Source organism: Odocoileus virginianus, chromosome 4 (genome assembly GCF_023699985.2).
Source record: "Odocoileus virginianus isolate 20LAN1187 ecotype Illinois chromosome 4, Ovbor_1.2, whole genome shotgun sequence".
NCBI lineage: Eukaryota > Metazoa > Chordata > Mammalia > Artiodactyla > Cervidae > Odocoileus > Odocoileus virginianus.
In genome coordinates, this window is record NC_069677.1 from 47,493,404 (window position 1) to 47,515,502 (window position 22,099).

The 22,099-nt window shown below is 42.7% G+C and overlaps 1 protein-coding gene and 1 long non-coding RNA gene across 3 annotated transcripts in view; one reads left to right on the top strand and one right to left on the bottom strand.

The window, feature by feature from the left end:
- The window catches only part of LOC110130659 (schwannomin-interacting protein 1), an 846,110-nt gene that overhangs the window by 148,743 nt on the left and 675,268 nt on the right, over window positions 1-22,099 (bottom strand). The gene's annotated exons all lie outside the window — the stretch shown is intronic.
- LOC139034760 (uncharacterized) lies at window positions 7,732-10,473 on the top strand. Its single transcript, XR_011487303.1, has 2 exons — window positions 7,732-8,376; window positions 9,592-10,473. It is a non-coding gene; the product is annotated as an uncharacterized lncRNA (long non-coding RNA).

A 22,099-nucleotide genomic window follows, 5' to 3' on the forward strand; every position in this document is an offset into this window, starting at 1 on the left:
AGACTCTTTTCCTCTCTTAGGTAGGCTTGAGCCAGGGAAGATAAGCTAATCTTTTCACGTGTCTGGAAGCAGCTATCTTATTTATGAATAACAGGAAAGGGGCCTTCTGGTCTGTCCCGTTTACAGCTCTTCTGTAAAATAGGATGATGGAATATAAGTTAAAATGTCTTTTATGGTAACATCTGTAAACAGCCTGCCTCCTGCTCCAAATATGGTTTGATTTTGAGGTTGCTGCGGAGCCCTGGGTCAGTGGGCTGCCCCCTGTGGAACAGAGGAGGCCCTGTGAGTGTCCAGGGATAGGAGTAGAAGACATTGTGTGCTGGAAACTGGGGAGCTACTTTTCAAGTCACCATGTGAAGGCTTAGGTCAGAAAAAGCTCGTGCTCTGTGGCGGGACACCGGTAGACAGACAAATGTTTATCTACTGGGGCGATACGGGAGAGCTGTGGTCTCCGTCCAATTTTCAAGCATCAGGACCTCCTCAGCCAGCCCCCCAGACTCCCTCCTGGGTTCAGGCTCAGCCCCCTGCTGCCCAGATGGTCTGTGTTCAGGGAATGCAAAATGATGTCTTAGCAAAACATTTGGCAAGGTAGATCCCTGCCAAAAATGCACGGCATTTCAAAGCCAGATAGAAACATCTTTGAATTATCTGTCCTTTTAAATTATTTTCTGACCAGATATTCTGGATCAGATGGGAAAGTACCATCCCTTTTTTTCCTCTTTTCTATTCATACAAGGTGCCTGGCTCGCCCAGTTTGCATTCTGTTTCCAGCTTTCCATCTCCTGCCAAGAACCGTCCCACTTTGGAACATGAAACCCTGCCAACTGCTAGGCCCGGCAAGTCTACAGATATGTCCAATGGGATGAAGAAATGATTTCAAAATGATGGAAAGGCCCTGTCTTCCTGTTCACAGGAACAGCTCCTCAAGTCAGGGGCTTGGGGCTTACAGACTTAGATTTGTCCCCTGCAGCTCCTGTAAATTAGGTGTCAGACGTGTGAGTCAGGTGGGTGTCATCCCAGACCAGCGCTTTCAGCCCCATCAATCACCAGGGTTCTGTCCCTCTCAGAGCCCACTGCTCCCACCCTAGTCTAGACCACTGTGTCCTGAAATTACTGAACAGTGTCCCTACTAACCCTGCTAATCCATTCTGTGCAAGCAGCCAGAGTGCTTTTCTAAAATGCAAATCTGAGAGGTTTTCCTGGTGGCCCAGTGGTTATGAATCTGCCTTCCAATGCAAGGGACTCCAGTTTGATCCCTGGTCAGGGGAGCTAAGATCATACGTGCCATGGGGCAACTAAGCCCACGGCCACAACGAAGATGCCACCACCACCTCTACCCCCCACCCCCCCCATTCCATGCAGATCTGGGCAGTTCTCTCCTGGCTTCATTAACCAGGGCTCCTTACAGCCCTTAAAGCAACTGCTTTCTGTCCAACCTCCCCCAACTTCCTTTGGTTAATTTCTACTCATCCTTTAAGTCTCAGCTCCAATGTCACTTCTTTCTGGAAGGTTTCTCTGATTCTGTGTACCCATCGGAAGGGGATCATATGACTTTGCCATGTTCCCATGACACTTCACTTATCACATAAGCTATACCCAAGTTGCTGTTTAATTGCTGATCATCTTTACTAACTAAAAAAATCCATTTTACATCAAGACTCAGGCCATACATACATATAAAAATACTAAAAAGTTTCCTAAAACTCTTGTTTTGTAAAAATCCTATCCTAATCCATTTAAAACAAAATGTGGTCACATTTCACCATTGACTTTACAACCCTCAAATGGATCAGAGTTTGGGTGTGAAAAAAAGACTCTAAATTCCATAAAGGGAGGGGCTATTTCTATCTTGTTCCTGGTAATTGGAATGGAATAGGAACTTGATTGATGTATACTGCTGGAATTATTAATAATTACATTTAATCCTCAAAAACCATTAAAAAAATACACCACCTAGTATCTCCATCTATAGGTAAGGAAGCTGAAGATGGTTAGGTTAAGCAACTAATGTCAAAAGCTAGAAAGCTGGGTGGCAGAGCCAGGAATTGATTCCAGGTAGCTGGGCTTCAGAATCCTTGCCCTTAGTCACAGAGCCAAGAGCTTAGCATCCCTTGGTCCAGATGCATATAGATGAATTGACTAAGCCAAACTGATTCCTTACAGCCACCTCAGTGAGTTCTCTTCTCCTGACTTGCAGAGGCTCCTTGCACAGTGTTTATGTCTATACAGAGGACAAGGCAGCTGGCAAGAGCAGCTGTTCCCCTCTGCACATACGTGCTCCAGTCAACGTCCTCAATTGTCAACAAGTTCAGCAGTAATCAGCAAGTTGGGGCACTTCATTGTCTAAAAGGAAGAGACTAGACATCTCAGAAAATGAATTTCACATTATTATGAACTCCTTTAAGAAGGCAGCCACCCTAAGATTGAGGTCTTCATTCTGACATGGATAGGAAACTGGAATAATACTGAAAGGGTTTGGATGAGATCACCTTCCTTAGAGATCAGTGCTATTTATAGGGTTTTAATCTGTAAAGGCAACATTTGTGAAAAGACACAACTGAAATATTTAAATCATAAGGAGTAAGAATAGGTGGGGAAAAGATTTATTTGCAAAATTTCCAAACTAATTCTGAAGTTATTAGCCCTAATGCTGAACCTTTTCTAAGTTGTGGCATTTAGAGTAATAAAGAGATGGCTGGCAAAGGGGTTTGTATTTTATCTTTATTACACGAATTACATGCAAGTCACATGCAGTACACAGATGCTCTCCTGTTTCATCACCTGAGTGTGACTATATGGGAATATTTAACAGCACTGTGGGGCGGAGTGTCCTGGGTATAGAACATCTGGGCTTCTTTCCTACAGTGTCTCTAACCACCTTTGTGACCTCAGCTTCCTCATGAAGGAGCTGCACTGCCTGCTCCCAGGGTTAAGCAAATAGTAAGAATTAACTGAATGATTAAGTGAATGCACTAAAAGGCTTCTTCTAGCTTAAGGACCTTTTAGAAATGTCTCTGCATCATTTTATCACTTTCCTTCTTGAGAGATACAATGTTGGTTCCTCCAGCAGTTCATAACCAAGGTCTATCTCCCTTAGGTAGGTTGAATACATGCTGTGTCTCTTTTATTTCTGTAGGGCAAATGAATTGATTTAACTTATTAGTCTATATGTGAAGCTGTTTTGGAGATGGTTCCTATACGCACCTAACATAATTTTTTTCTTCCATTTATAGAGCTATGCTTTAATGAAAAAAACACAACTTAAAAAAAAATTATCTGAAATATTTTGATTCTCTAGCAAACCATGAGATTGCATTTATTTCCTGTGCTTTCCTCAGTAAAAATGAAATAGCAAAATCTAGGCAAAACTCAGCCCTTAAAAGATAGCTCCAATGACCTATTTTCTAAACCTGAAACCAGGACACTTGGCTTGACAAATACTACAGCACTTACAGAAACTAGGTGAACGTGTGTTTGAGATGAAGATTACCCAGAAAAATCTGTAGGCATTGGCGGAGAAAGCAAGTCTTAACTGTGGCAAAGTGACAGCATCTTTATCAGAGAAAACTGACGTAGAATGTGTCAGTCAGGACCCGAGCATATGGCCACACAGACTGCCCTGAACAGTGCCAGGAGGATTGTGAACCCCACCTCAGGTGCCTTCCAGGAGGGGCCATTTGGTTCCCTTCACATAGATGACAATGTAAATGATGCCCTCTGGAGTTGTTCAGTACACAACAATACACATAGGCTCTGCTGGGAATTCCACTGGTAGGAAATTCCTTCTCTGTTGACATGATTAGAAGAGGAAGGTTGCTATCTTTTCCTAATCAAGTCATACCACAGACTGGATGACACCAAAACAAAATTCAACTCGTCGAAACCCTCCAGTCTTTCTTTCCCCAGACATTTTCTGTCATCAGGTTCTACTTTCCAAAAGTTCCTAGCACTTCTTGAAAATGCAAGTCTGTCAGCAACTCTGCATTTCTTTTTTGAACTTTATTGAAGGGTATGCATACGTGCTAAGTTGCTTCAATCATGTCCAATTCTTTGTGGGCTTTATAGACTGCAGCTCGCTAGGCTCCTCTGTCCATGGGATTCTCCAGGCAAGAATACAGGAGTGGGTTGCCATGCCCTCCTCTAGGGGATCTTCCTGATCCAGGATAGAACCCACGTCTGTAAGTCTTCTGCCACCTGGGAAGTCCATTGAAGAGTATACATTACATAAAAGGATGTTTAGGAAAAGCTGGGAAATTTTGTAGACATACTGCCTGAGCTGAGGGAAGCATTACAAGTGATGGGCACCGAAGCCCACTTACCCATCACCTGATACAGAATGAAGTGCTCAGAAAGTGTATACCTGAGGCTTCCCTCAGTGGTAAAGAATCTGCCTGCCAAAGCAGAAGACATGGGTTCAATTGCTGGTCTGGGAAGATCCTACATGCGCAGAGCAAGGAAGCCCGTGTGCCACAAATATTGAGCCTATGCTCTGTGGGCCGGGAAGCTCAACTACTGAGCCCATGTGCTGCAGCTACTGAAGCCTGCACGCCCTAGAGCCCGTGCTCTGCAACAAGAGAAGCGCCACAATGAGAAGCCCGCATCCCGCAACTAGAGAGTAGCCTCCAATCGCTGCGACTAGAGGAATCCCCCACGTGGCAATAAGGACGCAGCACAGACTCAGCGCTTCCATATATACATATGTGTGTATATATATGGAAGTGAAAACTTCCGGCCACGTCTTGACATAACGTTGGAAGCATTCTAAAATTCGAAAGTGGCTGTTGGCATTGTCAGTGTAATGTAAGCAAGAGGAATGCATTGGAAGGTGAAGAGGGAGGTGGTGAGGTGGGACAGGAAGAACTCTTCCAAGAGACCTGACTCTGCCTCTGCCTCTGGCCAACTCTACATTTAGGGGCAAGGTGGTCCCTGCAGCTCTTTGGGCCACTGGCCTCATCGTGAAAGGAGACTTGAACGAAATCATCAGATGCCTCCAAGGGTCAGGCAAATGAGTGCTGCTGTCAGTAGGGGCAACAGGAAGTCACAGGTTGAGCCAATGAATCACTGAACAGCACAGAGCCATCTGAATTAAAATTCAGGACAAAAAGCAGGTTTATCCTCAGTTTGGGCTTCCCTGGTAGTTCAGTGGGTAAGGAATCCACCTGCAATGCAGGAGACCTGGGTTCGATCCCTGGGTTGGGAAGATCCCCTGGAGGAAGGCATGGCAACCCACTCCAGTAGGCTTGCTTGAAGAATCCCCATGGACAGAGGAGCCTGGCCAGTAGCAGTCCATGGGGTCACAAAGAGTCGGACATGACTGAGCGACTAAGCAGAATATACGTCCTCGGTTTATCCCTGGATCACCACTTGGACCTCTGCTCTGAGACCTCATCCCGAGAATTCTAAGTCCATGTGAAATGAGTTAAAGAGGCCATACATCTTAGCTTGTACAGGACAGTCCTGGTTTATACCTGCTGTCTTCGCATAATTACTAATGGCACCCTCCCTTACTCTCAATAATGTCCCAGTTTCCATGATAAATTACATGATCATCCCAGTTAAGGGGGAATCATAAATGACTAAACGTAAACTTCGTGGAGCAGTATTTCCCAGATCTGTCCAGACCTTCAAATGAAGTTAAGCAGGTTGGGTGGCACTGTGTTTTAGGTTATTAGTCTAAATAAATTTCCAAAATAGTGCAACAAAAATGGTTCAGTAAAAGCATTATGTCATGAATTTTAAAATCACAGAAAATATATGAGAGGCTACCAATTTGTGAAAAGTGTTCAACTTCACTAGTAATCAAAGAAAGGCAATTTCAATCATAATGAGGTAAAATTTTGCCTGTAAAAATATTTAAAAATTATTTAGAATGACAGTGTCAGTGTCAGGATGGATGTGATAGAAGGAACACTCATATATGGTTAATGGGGTTATAAACCGGCTGAGATATTATATAATAATATCTTTTAAATGTCTTTACAATATTTATACTCCATGATCTGTTAATCAACAAATGTTTATTGAGCACCTATTACATGCCAGGCACTGAGAGATATAGAGGTAAAAGAAATAAATACTAATTGCCCTAAAATGGAATTTCACTGTAGCAGAGAAAAAGACATTACAGAGGAAAAAAGGTAATAATTTGGATTACAGTTTGTAATAAGTGCCCCCAAAGTCAATGGCCATAACACCAAGAGCACATGGACGTAGTGTGCGTGTTGGGGGAGGGTCAGGAAACAGGGTGGTCAGCTGAAGAGGGAGAGAAGAATCTAACAGGCAGAGGGGGCATCTTGGACAAGGTTCTGAGGTTGGAAGAAGCTCACCACAATTGAGTAACTGAAAGGCAACTACTGGGTTGGAGCAAGAGAGTTCAGGGAAAGTGGCGAGATGAAGTGGAAAGGGGAGGCAAGGTTGTCATGAAGACCTTCATCCCAACAGCTACTTAGGGGTTGTACAAACAGACTTTTTTGACACTTTCTCCATGGTGAAGCATTGCATGGGGACAGGATCGAGCCGGACAAGAGTGGATGCAGAGAGACCCATTAGGAAACAAATATAGCAGTCCAGGAAAGAGATGGATGTGGCTTAGGTGAGAGTTGGGGAGATAGGGTGAAATAGAAATACTGAACATTTATTTCCATGATAGAATCCACTGGATCTGGTGACTGAATAGATGGAGGTAGTGAGGGAGAGAGAGATGTCACTGACAGTTTCCAGGTTGTTATCACAGGGAATTTAGTGCAAAGGTGATGTCTCTTTACTGAAGTGGGCAGTTAGGAGGAGGGAGTTTGGGCAGGGGAGCAGAAAGAAGGAAAACATTGACTCCTTTTGGGACATCTTCTGTTTGAGTTGGTGTAAGACATACAAATGGAGATCACAAGAACGTATTTGGGTATGTAGGTCTGGAACTTAGAAGAGTGATCTGGGGTGAATAAATATGGGAGTTGCAGCATATAGGTGTGAAAGTTCGGTATTTGTGACATTGGAGACAAACAGAGAGGGTGAGAAGAGACCAGTCTCTAGCCCTGAGGACCTCCATCATTTATGGGTCTCTGGTAACAAGAGCCTGTTGACAAGGAAGACAAGGAAGGGAATGGGAGGGGAGACAATAGTTACTCTTTGAAAACTGTAGCCTAAGGACACAGAAATGAGGATCTGGATTTATACATAAAGATGCTCATTGTGGCATATACAATAGTGAAAAATTAGCTTCAACCTAAATGTCAACAAATTGGAAGATGTTTAAATAAATTGTGACATATTCATTCTGTGGAATAAATGCAGTCAAGTAAGATGCTTTTGAAAATTATAACATTAAATGAATAAAGAAGGGTATACTATTATACACACAATGTGATCCACATTTTAAAAAATTAAATGGATATATACCTAGAAAAAGATGTAGCCCAATGTTAATGGTGGTTGACTCTGGAAGGCAAATTGCAGGTGTTTTTTGACATTTGTATCTATTTGTATTTTTCAATTTTTTTACAATCATCATGGAATAGGTTGTAACATTTTTTCAAACTAGAAAACAAATTATGCATATTTATTTTATTCAAAGTGAATGATTCTAAATTTGTTGAAGAATCCCATTAAAATGATTGTTCCAATGAGATAGAATTTATTTATATAAATTCTGTGATGAATCTTCATATAAAATAAATAATTTTATAGTTTCATAAATTGCTTATTTAATAAATAATAGGCAAATAAAAATACATTTAGCTAATTAATAAATAATAAGTAAATAAACTCCAGGAGATAGTGAGGGATGGGAGGCCTGGGGTACTGTAATCCGAGGAGTTGTAAAGAGTCGTAAATGACTTAGTGACTGAACAACAACAAAATGGCTTATTAATATAAAATTTTTGAACATAAGATTTTCTTTCAAAATACAGATTGAATCAGCACACATCTGAAAAAAAAGTCTGAGACCATAATGAATGGAAGCAGGGGCTGGCAAACTCTTATGGTAGATGGCTAAGTAGTAAATGTTTTTGACTTTGTGAATCATATAGTCATACTGAGTGTTACTTATTTTTTTTTCCTAAGCAAACCTCTAAAAATGTAAAAACTTCTAGTTTTCCTGCCATGCAAAACCAGGTCGTAGGCTTGATCTGGCCCACACACCACAGTTTAATGACCACTGGAGTAAAGGATGAAGATGTTAAGAACAGCACATAACAGACTTCTCGGGTGGTCTAGTGGTTAGGAATTGCCTGCTAATGTACAGGACACAGGTTTGATTCCTGGTCCTGGAGGATTCCACACGCCAAGGACAACTGGGCCTGAACGTTACAACTACTGAGCCCATCACCTGGAGCCCAGTGTTCTGCAGCAAGAGAAACCACCACGATGAGATGCCTTCAGGTAACAAAACACAACCAGCGCAGGCAAAGATAAATAAATTTTAAAAATTAAAACAAAACAAAACATTAAAAAAAGAACAACACATAACTGCTTTCTCATTAAAAACTAACATAATATTGGGATTGAATGTTCAATTATTAAAATCCTAGAACCAGTGGGGATCTACTTTCAACAGGAAGCAGAATAAATAGAAAAGATCCAGTGTGTCTGGTGTGTGTGTGCGCAGTCATGTCTGACTCTGCAACCCCGTGGACCCTCCGTGGGATTCTCCAGGCAAGGATACTGGAGTGGGTTGCCATTTCCTTCTCCAGGGGATCTTCCCCACCCGGGGATTGAACCTACATCTCTTACGTCTCCTGCAGTAGCAGGCAGATTCTTTACCACTGGAGTCACCTGGAGCAAACTTTAAAAAGGAAAGTCTTTATCTTTTTTAATGGAAAACTGAACCTATACAAATACATCAAGAAGTTGGTAGTTTTACCTAGAAAGTAAAAGCTAAAGAAAAGTTTCTTCTAAAATGAATCTTTCCATCATTCTGTAATCTTAATTTTTGGTGCCACGAGGGGAGTGTTGCGGTTATATCCAGGAATCTATTCATTTGCTCAAGTCATAAACCTGGGAGTCATCCTTGTCCCTCCCATCTGGGCTTCACCTCCAGTCACCAAATGATGGCGCTTTCCTGGTAGATCAGCTGGTAAAGAATCCACCAGTGCAGGAGACCCCGGGTTGATTCCTGGATCCCAGGTTGATTCCTAGAATCTGCAACATATTCATTCTAAGGTTATGTTATTTGAGCTTCTCTAGTGGCTCAGATGGTAAAGAATCTGCAGGCAATGCAGGAAACATGTGTTCAATCCCTGGGTTGGGAACATCCCCTGGAGGAGGGCAGGGCAACCCACTCCAGTATTCTTGCCTGGAGAATCCCCATGGACAGAGGAGCCTGGCGGGCTGCAGTCCATGGGGTCGCAAAGAATCAAACACAACTGAGCGACTAAGCATAGCACACAGAGTGCTGTTCATGCTCTAAGCAGATCCGTGATCCTGGCCCCTACACCCACCCCCCAGCTGCTGTGAATATTGACTTATAAAGGCTCACAGCCATCCTCTATGGTGGAATTTATCCCTCTGCCTTCATCAGGCCAGGGATAGACCATCTGATCCACATGCTACTTGGCATTTCTCCTGCCCCATCCTGCTCCTCTCACTTTCTTATAGGCTTATCCCTTAATAAACCACCTGACACAAAGAACTGACTCGTTGGAAAAGATCCTGATGCTTGGAAAGATGGAAGGCAGAAGGCGAAGGGGACGACAGAGGATGAGATGGTTGGATGGCATCACTGACACGATGGACATGAGTTTGAGCAAGCTCCGGGAGTTGGTGATGGACAGGGAGGCCTGGCGTGCTGCAGTCCATGGGGTCTCAAAGAGTCGGACACGACTGAGCGACTGAACTGAACTGAGCTGAAATCACCTGCATGCAAATCCCTGTCTCAGACTCTGTTTCTAGGGAACCTGACCTAAGACGTCAAGATCCCATGATTCTGCTTCTTAATATATTTGGCTTTCTGACCACTACATCTGTTTGGAGCAAGGAGACAGGACTGGGTTATTCCTATAATTTTATTCTAATCCAGGAATAAATTTCAAAATTTACTGTATGATACCAATAACTTTTATGAATACCAGGAAATAGTTCTTATAAAATGTGCAGTAATGATCTGATATACAAAAATACCCATAAGGACAGACAAAGAGCGTGGGAGAGATTTAGCTTTCGATTGATATTACTAAATAGAATTACTGCTCGTATTATTTGTACTAGTGAGTGGAAACAGCTGTATCTCCAATATTATCAATTTTGCTAATTGTTATTGATTATATTTTAAAAACTGTACTAATAACCAATAGCCTATAAATAATCTTTTATTATAAGGCTTTTCCACTTTATTATACTGTAATAGTTTCCTTGGTCCTTAATATGATGTGATTATTTGCTGACTTGGAAGAATACCTTTATTAGAATATGCATATGTGTTCAATTTATCTTCTCAATTACACCTACATTAAAACCTTCCAAATCAAGTTTGCAAAAACAGACAAGCGATAGAGCCTATATGGCTTGTGATCTCCTGCACTATTGCATCTGGTTAATGATGACAATAACCTTTAAGAATAAGCACTGAATTAATCGAAGGGTTCTGTGCATGGCTCCCAGGGAAATGTGCACTGCAGTCCAAGGGCTGGATCCAGAGCAAGGTGAGAGCTGGAAGCATGAGGAACACAAATCCCCTGCAACATCCAGAGAGATGGTATATGAAAGCACAGAGTTTCACCAATAGAAACTTAACCGTTTTTCACTCTTCCCTCTAAAGTGATTTCACTTTTCTTATTCTGGAAGAAGGAAATCAGCTGCTTCTCTACTTTCTCAATGAAATACATTTTGCTTCAAATTATTTATAGTTACTCTCAACTGACAGATCTATTATGAAGAACAAAGTCGACCATTCTTTGGTTTGATAATCACTGAAACTGAGTGTTTAGTGCTCAGGTAGCCGTTAGCTCAGTTGGTAAAGAATCTGCCTGCAATGCAGGAGATGCTGGTTCGATTCCTGGGTTGGGAAGATCTCCTGGAGAAGGGATAGGCTATCCACTCCAATATTCTCGGGCTTCCCTTGTGGCTCAGCTGGTAAACAATCCGCCTGCAATGAGGGAGACCTGGTTCGATCCCTGGGTTGGGAAGATCCCTGGAGAAGGGAAAGGCTACCCACTCCAGTATTCTGACCTAGAGAATCCCATGTACAGTCCATGGGGTCACAAAGAGTCGGCAACAACTGAGTGACTTTCACTTTCAGTTTTCAGCCATTATCAGTAGATAAATTGCTCATCAACAGATACTCAAATGCTCTTTTTCTCTCCTCACTTATTTCTTGGGTTCAAAAGAATACAAAAGAGAAACCTCTGAGTATGCTGTTATTTAAATAGAGGCAAGTCCAGATTCCTCCTGGGATTCCCTGGGATTCCCAGATGGTAAAGAATATGCCTGCAATGCAGGAGACCCAGGTTCAATCCCTGGGTCGGGAAGATCCCTTGGAGAAGGGAATGGCTACTCATGGCAGTATTCTTGCCTGGAGAATTCCATAGACAGAGGAGCCTGGTAGGCTACAGTCCGTGTGGTTGCAAAGAGTCAGACACAACTGAGAAACTAACACACACACACACACACACACACACGCACACACCAGGTTATTCCAATGCCTATAATGAGTCCTGGGAATTTCTTTTCACTCTCATCAAATAACTTCAAAGAATGATAGTCACATTCCTCAACCTGAGCATCTCAGATTCCTGAGCTTGGGCTCAGACTCCTCTCCCACTCTCATTGGAAGTCAGGCTCTCCCTCATGTGGATCTGGGCACAGGGCTAGGACTAGAGGGTGGCTGGTTGGTCTGAGCTGGCAGGGGTGGACAAGTGACAGAATCTGGGTCTAGACTCTCGTCGAAGGCAGAGCACTTGGCTACCACCTCGAGGATTCTGCTATACTATATACCACCTCTGGCTTCCCCAACGACTCAGCAGGTAAAGAATCCTCCTGCAATGCAGGAAACGCAAGAGATGAAGGTTCAATCCCTGGGTTGGGAAAATCCCCTGAAAGAGGGAATGGCAACCTGCTCCAGTGTTCTTGCCTGAAAAATCCCATGGACAGAGGAGCCTGGCAGGCTATAGTCCATGGAGTTGCAAAGAATAAAACAAGACAGAATGCACACATACCACCTCTACTCCTACTTACACAATATTTTATGCTAAATCAATTGTTGTTCAATTATATTCATTCAAAGGAGAAACTTTACATTACTATGACAAATGGAGTATAAGTATTATGTGCTGAAATAGAAGTATACATATATGACATTTTATCAACTTGAAAATAATTTTAATACCTCTGAAATTGAGATGAATCTTAAAATTAATAGCATCTTACAATTATAATTGGCAACATCATCTTTTAGTAGCACATAAAATAATGTATTTTACTTATCAGTGATATATTAGATTTGATGAAATATAGTAAATTCTATAAAAACAATGTTATTGAACTTTTAAAAATGAAAAGTAAAAGTAACAAATGAAAAACAGAATAAGTCAAACTAACTTATAAAATGTGTGGCTGGGGATTTCCCTGGTGGTCCAGTGGCTAAAACTCTGCACTTCCAATGCAGTGGGCCCGGGGTTCCATCCATGGTCAGAGAACTAGATCCCACATGCCACAACTACGAGTTTGCATGCCACAACTAAAGATCCCTGCATGCCACAATGAAAATTGAAGATCTCATGTGCAGCAACTAAAACCCAGCACAGCTAAAAAATAAATAAATAAAATGTATGGTTGAATATAAGTTTCTTGTCGATTATAAAGGAACTTTTGGCAAAATAACTAGAAGTTTAGGATTTCAGACAAAGATAGAGATCCACATCAATGAGACAAACCTGTTAGTTTCTATATTAACCCACTAAAAATGTGAACTTGCATTAGGACATGGCTATGTGCATGCTTCCATGCTAAGTTTCTTCAGTAGTGTCTGCCTCTTTGTAACCCTAGGGACTGTAGCCTTCCAGGTTTCTCCATCCATGGGATTCTCCAGGCAAGAACACTGGAGTGGGTTGCCATGCTCTTCTCCAGGGGATCTTCCCAACTCAAGGATTGAACCTGTGTCTCTTATGTCTTTTGCATTGGCAGGTGGATTCTTTACCGCTAGCACCACCTAGGGAGACCAAGGATGTGGTTAAGACAGCTCAAAAATATTCAACTATTTTATCGGTTATATTTAGGTGTACATATACATACCCAGCAACTTTAGGAAGTGATATTTCAACATATCACTTAATAAAACACAGAGGTACCTATAAAATTCAGTATGTGGGAGTCCTTCCCTCTTGGTGTGAGTCATGGTTGTCTATGCTTCTAATGGGCCTGGCCGAGGGTTCCGTTATTGAGGGCTTGGAACACTTATGATTATGCCTGAGCACTGCACCCCTGATTTATGAGGTCTAGGTAAGCTTGATTCCCATGACAGTGCTACATTTGTCTCATCCTAAGCAATATTCTCTGTGAAATTACAGGTTTTATGTGCTCATTCCCTTCTGCCAAATATATATGAATGTAAATACAAGACTGTCAAAAGACATTTGTCTGAGCATCACCTAAAAATTACTGTGTGTCACACTTTGGACAACACTCATCTTGATGGAACACCAAGTAGGAAGATCTCAATGGAGACAGGGACACTTGGGTTACAGCCAGAACCAGGTGGGTCAGGGAGGGTGAAGAAGGCAATTAGGAGGCAGAAAGCCTGCAGGAGCTGTCCAGGACCTAGACCTCTGAGAAGGCCCTTGAGTAGGGAGGTGCTCCCTTCAGAAGACAGCATTCATTTTTCCATTTCTCTGTTCATTCATTGAAATATCTACTATGTGCCAGGCACTGTGCTGGGTTCTGGAAAGAAAGAGTTGAAAGAGGTCAAACAGCTCACAGCGTAGAAAGGAAATGAACAGCAGTGATGACAGTTGGGTTTCAAAGTATTAGGGTGGGTGTCGACAAAGAGTACAATGGAAAAAGGTATTGAAACGGGGCATTTAACTCAATGTGGACCGCCCAGGGACGTCTTCCAGAAGGAGTGATGCTTGAATTGAGTCTTGGGGTGTAAGTGAAAGTTGCTGAAATCCTCCAGATGCCAAATGACAGAAGGATACCCCCATCTCAGGGAACAGCGTGGTCAAAGTTTAGCAGATTGTTAAGAAAGCATGATCTGTCATCCACAAATGAGAGAAGTTAATATAAGTGGAAAAGAGAAAGTGAATATCAGAGGACGGTAGAGAAAGAAGCTGGAAATGGTAGGAAATCACAAGGTGGAGGTGAAGAATACTGAACTTGAAGTTCACACAGAGATCTGAAGGATTTTAAGCCAGAAATGGCTGGATTATATGTGCGTGTTATGTGTTGACTGATGCTGAGGAAAAGTAAATTCTGCATTAAAACATAACCTGAAGGCCTCAGCCAGAGTGCTAGACAGTCAGCACGCAGAGATCTGTGTCATGTAAAAAACTGAAGTATGATCAGGACATAGGACGGTGGCTGCTGAAAGCGTGTGAGAGCGCAGATGATTAGCACTGCGGACGTGAGGTGCTGAAGGAGCCCCATACAGGCAGGAGGAAATCTTCCAGGTGAGAAAGAGAGTTTGTGAAGAAAGGAAGAGCAGGAGCTAAATTCCACACTGAGCCTAGAGGACTGGCCGAACCTCCAGGAGACCGAGGGTGACAGGGAAGGCTGGAGAATGTGGGAGGCGTTCCCTCTCTGTATATCCTAAGATCACCCATTGTGTCAACTTTTATTTATACATCTATATTTTATTTATATGTTCCTGTTTTTTAAAAAAGTTTTTATTGTGGAAACACTTCAAAGGTTTACATAATTGAATAACACAAGGAGCCCCATGTATCCATCACCTGACTCTAGCAATTATCAGCCCACAGTAATCTTATTTCCTCTATAATCCTTCCACTTGATTATTTTCAAGCAAATCCCAGACATCATACCTTCTTAAAACAATGATCTGTATCCTTAACCCAAACCTGTGTCAGAATCATAGGATATGATGAACTTTGTGCTATGGGCTAATTAAAAAAAGCTGAAATTCACAAATACAGAAGCAAAGTCTACTCTCCAGTAAAGAGGAATTAATAATAAGACAATATGAACATGATGATCAGTTATTTAGAGAAAGGGGTAAAACAGAGTAACTTAGAAATAATGCTAATCTAGTAAGCAAAGCTACTAGTAAAATCCTGCAACCTGAATTAAACTAATGAGGTTAAATATATGAGCAGGAAACAGAAGAAAATTGATTTGAAAATGTGTAAACTAAAGCATAAAAGAAATAAGCTATTAAACTGGAAAAGCAGAAAGACCTGGGCTGACAGTGGGATAGGGACACAGATTAAGCGTAAGTTGGAATCCAGCCTAGCTCATTTAAAAGGGATCCCAATTAATTCCTTCATGCAATAATTACTGAGCGCCTGCCTCGTGCAACACACTGTCATATCTCTGGAATGTTACCGGCCTTAATAAACCATCTTCACTGCTTAGAGGAGGTTAACAAGTGACCCAAGGGCAAGCAGCTGCGTGTACCTGATTCTGCCTGAACCTCATCCAGATTCTTTATTAAACACCTGGCTTCTTGAGAAATAGAGGCAACTGGAAGGGGTTCAATGGAGTGGAAGAGAAAATAATTAGAGGAAGAGGTTGGTTTTAACAGATCAAAGGATCCAAATGTTGGGAACTTGGCTCAGCTGGGGGCTCAGGGAAAAAATGAGCTATCTGAGGCATGTAAAGATTGAAGCTACATAAGAAATATTGAGGTGGTGCAGAGGGCATAATGGAGAGACTTGGACAGAGGGACAGGCAGCGGCCAGGGGCAGGATGAGGCACTCAGAAGGCCCAGGACTACAGACAGCACATTCTGACATCAAGTGGGACTCTGTCCAATGGTTAGAGTGTGGGCACTATTTCTAACCTTTCACCTTTGGGAAAGAAAGTGTTCTGAATCACTCCTACCCTGATGAGCGGCATGGGAAGGGAGAGGAAAAAGTATTTTCTCCCAAATGTAATTCATGGATAAGTTCTAATGCTTCTCACTCCCATGATGGTTTTTCCAGTCAGCAAAAGTCTTACCAGGGAAGGCAGAGAGAGAGAGTATTAGTTCTCTGGTTAATATTTTACCTTTTCACTCAAGGTCTTAGTGACCTTATTTTGGCAACTTTTTTGGTTCTTTATCAGTTTCTTTCATTCAGACTCTCGGTCTTTATTTTTGTGGAAGGAATTCATTTTTTTTATTTTAAAATACATCATAAATACAAATCAGGATCTACAAGCATTTATGTAGAGTTTAAAGAATAATGAAATGAACACCAGCATTTCCCATCTCTCCAATTAAAGTCAGATCCTTCCGGTACCTTTCAGGCCCTCTGGGTATCGCATCCTGACCACTTTTCTCCCTCTGTCTCTCCTTTCTATTCCTCAACATTATCCTAAAAGTTAGCTTAACCCCTTCCTTAACATTTTACAATAAGGTATGATCCAGAGCTTAGTAAACTATTCCAAAGTATTGTTGCCTCAGCATCCAATGTTTTGGCTAAGAGGCCTGTGTGTGGCGGGGTGGGGGTTGGGGGTGGGTTTAAACTGATGCCAGCCTCGCATGTCATCAAGCACATGCCCTGAATAACAGCCTGCAGAGTCACAGCAAATGTGCACTCCTGATATAACTCCCCAGCAGCCGGTGATACACAGTCTTTCACCTCCCAGGGCCTTCTCTTTGTGCACCCCTTAGATAAGACCCCCAGGGGCTTACCAAAAAAGCGAAAGTGAAGTCGCTCAGTCGTGTCCAACTCTGCAACCCCATGAACTGTAGCCTATGAGGTTCCTCCATCCATGGAATTTTCCAGGCAAGAGTACTGGAGTGGTTGCCGTTTCCTTCTCTAGGGGATCTTCCTGACACAGGGATTGAACCTGGGTCTCCAGCATTACCAAAACCCCGTTCCTTTTGGTTCCAAATAAGGCTTATTACTGTCATCATATCTCTGGTTGTATCATGGTCTCATGGTGGGCTCTTCCCCACTCTCAGGCAGCACTACTGAAGGCCAAACGGACTCAATTCTTTCCACAGAGGACAGAAAAACTAAAAATATAATTGAGTTCATGACATGGGCTACTCAACTTGCTTAGACAAGTAGATGGATGAGCCTTAAGTAGCACATTACTACACTGAAGTTGGAGATGTACTTTATTCTTCCCTGTGGACAGTATTCTGGAAGAAACCCTCATTCAGTACCCCTCAGAAATGCCTTTGGGGATTCCACATTTCCAGGGGCAGGGACTTCCCGCCCCAGCCCTGCAGAAGCATCCGTTAGGCAGTAGGACTGGTGCAAGGAAGTGGCACAATGAACTGCATTTCCCTTTTCCTTTTGACCCCTTTCCTGAGGCTGGAATCACCCATGCGTGGTCCTCCCTGATTACACTAAAGCTCATCAAACAGTTGGCCACTGCCCAAAAGTTTTGCTTCTGCACCGAATCTCAGTCCCCTCACATCCAGACACATGGAACTGGACCAACAGGGGTGTCAGGCTCTGGACCACCTCTGCTGGGAGCCCCAACCCCCTTCCTTCCTCCCAGCACCAATCAGCAAGGTTTTACCATTTTTAGTGACTTGGCTAAACAGGCCAGGGGGTTCATCCTATCTGACCTTTTCTATGTTCTTTAGCAATTCTAATTGAGGCCAGGGTGATTATGAATTTTAAATAAGTGAAAGGATCAAATCTGATGAAGACAAGATGCAGGTAGTTTTAAACTTTCTGATTGGTTTTTTTTTTTTTTTTCCACCTCCCTAAGAACAGCTTAAAGAAGCATGAAGTCATGAAGTAAGGGATCTGGGAACTTCTACTCAGCAATTTTATACTAGGTTTTTACAAATATAAGACATTCCATTAAGGCTAGGTAACACTCTAGTATTTCTAAAATCCTGTGAAATTGGTGTATCTCAGTGGAGACATAGGGTATTAGAAACTGTGATGTCTGAAAATTATTGCTATAATATCTAAAATTCCCTCTTCTCTCTCTTTTTAATTCCAAGAAGTCCAAGATCTTATGGGCAGAATATATGGCTTTTAGCAAAAGCTGGCTCTTGAGGTTTGAATTGGCTCAGGCTTGTTCTTCTGTTTTTAGACCCTCTCTAGTCATTCATTCAACAACAAACATTTATAAAACATCTAGTAAGTAAGTGTCAGGTACAGTGCTAAACTCTGGAATTTCTAAGAAAAATCCTGACATCGGTACCTCCTTTTGAGTGCGGGGGGTTTGAAGAGCTAATAGAGAAAGAGATTGAAATAAATAAAGAAAAGCTGTAGCGTTCTAGGTGTACCAACGGGAGCATTCTCAGGAGCCAATGGGGGCAGCATGGGGACAGTTATTAATTCAGGGAGAGAGAGAAGCAGGAATTGGGTGAGGTGGATGGTTTGTTTTGCAAGAGGCTTTCGGGTGGCCTGGGTAACTGGAGCCTGTGGTGTGGTGTTTCACCTGTCTGCATCCAGTCCCAAGTGTTTCTTTGGTGATACCTCTGTCTGCTCTGAGGACACAAGATTCTGGTGGAAAGACCCACCACCTGACTTTCACATGCAGTGGAACCATTCACTGGTACGAGATGGCCTGAAGCCAGCTGCCTGTCTCTTCTCCTCCAGCCCTTCAGCTCCCCCCCAGCTATTGGAGAAGTGTGTGCTTCTGCAGGTGAGCTAATGGGTTCCTGTGTTGTGTTTTATGGATCTCTGCCTTTGCAGGGACATTGTGGGGGCGGGGCAGTGTGGGAGCACTTGCCAGGAGGGGACAGGAAGGAGAGATGGCCAGGAGGTGAAAAAAGAAGATAGCAGCGAGGGGAATTCTCCATAATTTTGGAAGCTGAATTGCCTCTGTCGGGGAGTAGCTGATGCACCTGAAAACTATTTGCAAGACTTTACTGCCCAAGTAAAATTAATACTGAAATGCCTGGAATCTCTTCAAGAGGTTGTGATGTTCACTTAATATCCCTCTCCTGGCAGAAAAAAACATGAACTTGGTTATTCATGTGATTAGGCATCAGTTGTGTAAAATGATGTATGCAGGCTAATTCCTATTGACCCTTCAGAGAGAGAAATCACATATTGTTATTCAAGAAGCACATGTAATTTTATTTCTTTTTACAAGCCCAAATCAAATAGATTACTTCCCTGAGCTATGAACAACTTGAAATGCACATAGATCTTCTAGGTTAAAGAGCGAGAGGATAAGGAGTTGCATTTGAAAGAGCGAAGTCTGTAATTTGGTGCCACAAAGATTCTGTTAAATGGCTACAGAGGAAACCAGCAGATTCCAAAACTGTAAAATCTTTAAAGGAGAAATAAAAGATATCAGGGTTTCCCTGGTGGCTCAGTGGATAAGAATCTGCCTGACGATGCCGGAGACATGGGTTCCATCCCTGATCAGGGAAGATCCCACATGCTGTGGAGCAACTAAGCCTGTGGGCCAGCATTGAGCTTGTGCTCTAGAGCCCAGGAGCTGGAACTGCTGAAGCCCATGTGCCCTGGAGGCTCTGCTCCACAACAAGAGAAGCCACTGCCAGGAGAAGCCTGTGGACAGCAACTAGAGAGTAGCCCCTCTTCATCACAACTAGAGAAAAGTCTGCGCAGCAACAAAGACCAGCACAGTTAAGTTCAGTTGCTCAGTCGTGTCTGACTCTTTGCCACCCCATGGACTGCAGAACGCCAGGCTTCCCTGTCCCTCCCTGTCCATCAGCAACTCCTGGAGCTTGTTCAAACTCCCGTCCATCGTGTCAGCGATGCCATCCAACCATCTCATCCTCTGTCGTCCCCTTCTCCTCCCACCTTCCATCTCTCCCAGCATCAGGGTCTTTTCTAAGGAGTCAGTTCTTTGCATCAGGTGGCCAAAGTATTGGCGTTTCAGCTTCAGCATCAGTCCTTCCAATGAATATTCAGGACTGATTTCCTTCAGGATTGACTGGTTTGATCTCCTTGCAGTCAACGGACTCTTAAGAGTCTTCTCCAACACTACGGTTCAAGAGCGTCAACTCTTCGGCGCTCAGCTTTCTTTATAGTCCAGTTCTCACATCCATACATGACCACTGGAAAAACCATAGCTTTGACTAGACAGACCTTTGTTGGCAAAGAATGTCTCTGCTTTTTAATATGCTTAAATATGCTTAAAGACCGAGCACAGCCATAAATAAATAAATAATTTTTAAAAAGATAACATGGGGGTGTCATGGGGAAAAACATTTTATATTTACTTACTTAAGCCGTCTTCTTGAAGGTAGAAATATTGGCTTAGCTAAAATGTTCGTTTGGCTTTTTCTATAACATATTATTGAAAAACCTGAATGAATCTTTTGGTCAACTCAATGCTTCTCAAAACCATTACTGTGACTCCCCTGCCCAGGCCACCATTGTATTGCCTCTATTCTGGATTACTGAAATAGCTGCCTGTTAAATCTACCTGCTTCACCTCTGACCTTCACAGTTCACTTGCCTCTCAAAAATTATTTTTTAAAGATCATCTTTTAAAGCTTACAGTTCTCCACGAGCTTGTCACTGCACACAGGATAAAATTCAAGCTTCTTACCCCAGAGACTCCTCAGGCTTTCTCAACAGAGACAGTACGTGGGGGACGGGAAGAGCAGGACAAGTCTTCTTATGTGCGTCCATCCACAGGAGCGCAAGAAGTTTAGCATCCCTGGTCCTGCCCACAAAAGCCAACAGTGCTCTCTCCTCAACTCTGTATTTTGCATCCAAATCACCAGCTGCACATCCTCAAACACCATCTAGGCAGGGGAAGGAGGGTGGCATCACCCCCAGCTGAAAATCCCCACTAGGTTACATGATCTGGCGCCTGCCTGCCTACCTCCAGCCTCAGGATCTCTGCATGGGCTCTGTTCCACCCCCAGACTACCCATGTTTGGCTCCTTTTCCACATTCAAGTCTTATCTTAAATGCTACCTCCTCAGAAATATCATGCCTAGGTCACCTCTTCTAAGCAATACACACAGGCACAGTCACTCTCACTAAGTATACTTACCACGATACACAATTTTCTTCTTTGTTTACTTGTTTATTGTCTGTCTCCCCTCTCTAGAATGTAAGTTCCATGAGAACAGTCTGTTTTGTTTGCTGCTATACCCCTAGAGCCTGGGGATAAATTTTTATAAATATTTGTTGATTGAATAATAGATTCCATAAGGTTATTTTTCATTTAACCACATACATAATACATATTGGGAAGAAGCAGAAAAGCACTATCAAACTCATTTTTTAGATAAAGTACCAAGACACTAAAAATAACAGACCTCATGCTGAATTTTAGTGGTGGAGGGAGGAACAAAATCAGAAATGCCATTATCTCCTTTTAAGTCACAGTGGATTATTCAGGACGTGGTGATCTATTAGGTCACAACGAAACACATATAACATAGAGTTGTTGGTGTTGTTTAGTCACTTAGCCGTGTCTGACTCTTTTGTGACCCCTTGACTGTAGCCCACCAGCTCCTCTGTCCATGGGATTTCCCAGGGGAGAATACTAGCGTGAGTTGCCATTTCCTTCTCCAGGGGATCTTCCCAACCGAGGGATGGAACCTGTACCTCCTGCATTGGCAGGCAGATTCTTTATCACTGAGCCACTAAGGAAGACCCTACGACATACAGAGACAAACGTAATCAATAAATTCTCTTGTTTCCACCACTTTGAGGCTAAATGTCCATTGTGGCTACTACCATATGTATATTAACTGGATTTCGTTTTACTTTACAAGCTACTATACCTTTTCAAACCTAGCCTCAAAAATTTAGATTCACCCTTTGGAGAAGGTGATGAAAAAGGAAACGTTTTATTGTTTTCTGTGAAACAAGTCTGAACACCCATCTCTCATCTGATTCTAGTAGCTGACAAAACTGATCCACGAACAGGGCATCACATGGGGCATAGCAAACACGTGGCTATGGGTTCTCCCTCCACTCCTGCCTCACAGCACCAATCTTACTACCTCTGCTTGCTGAGCACTCGTTCCATCTGGGACTCTTAACCCAGGGCTCCTAGCAGCAACTAGCAGTGACCCAGAGTTGACACACGTGTTAAACAT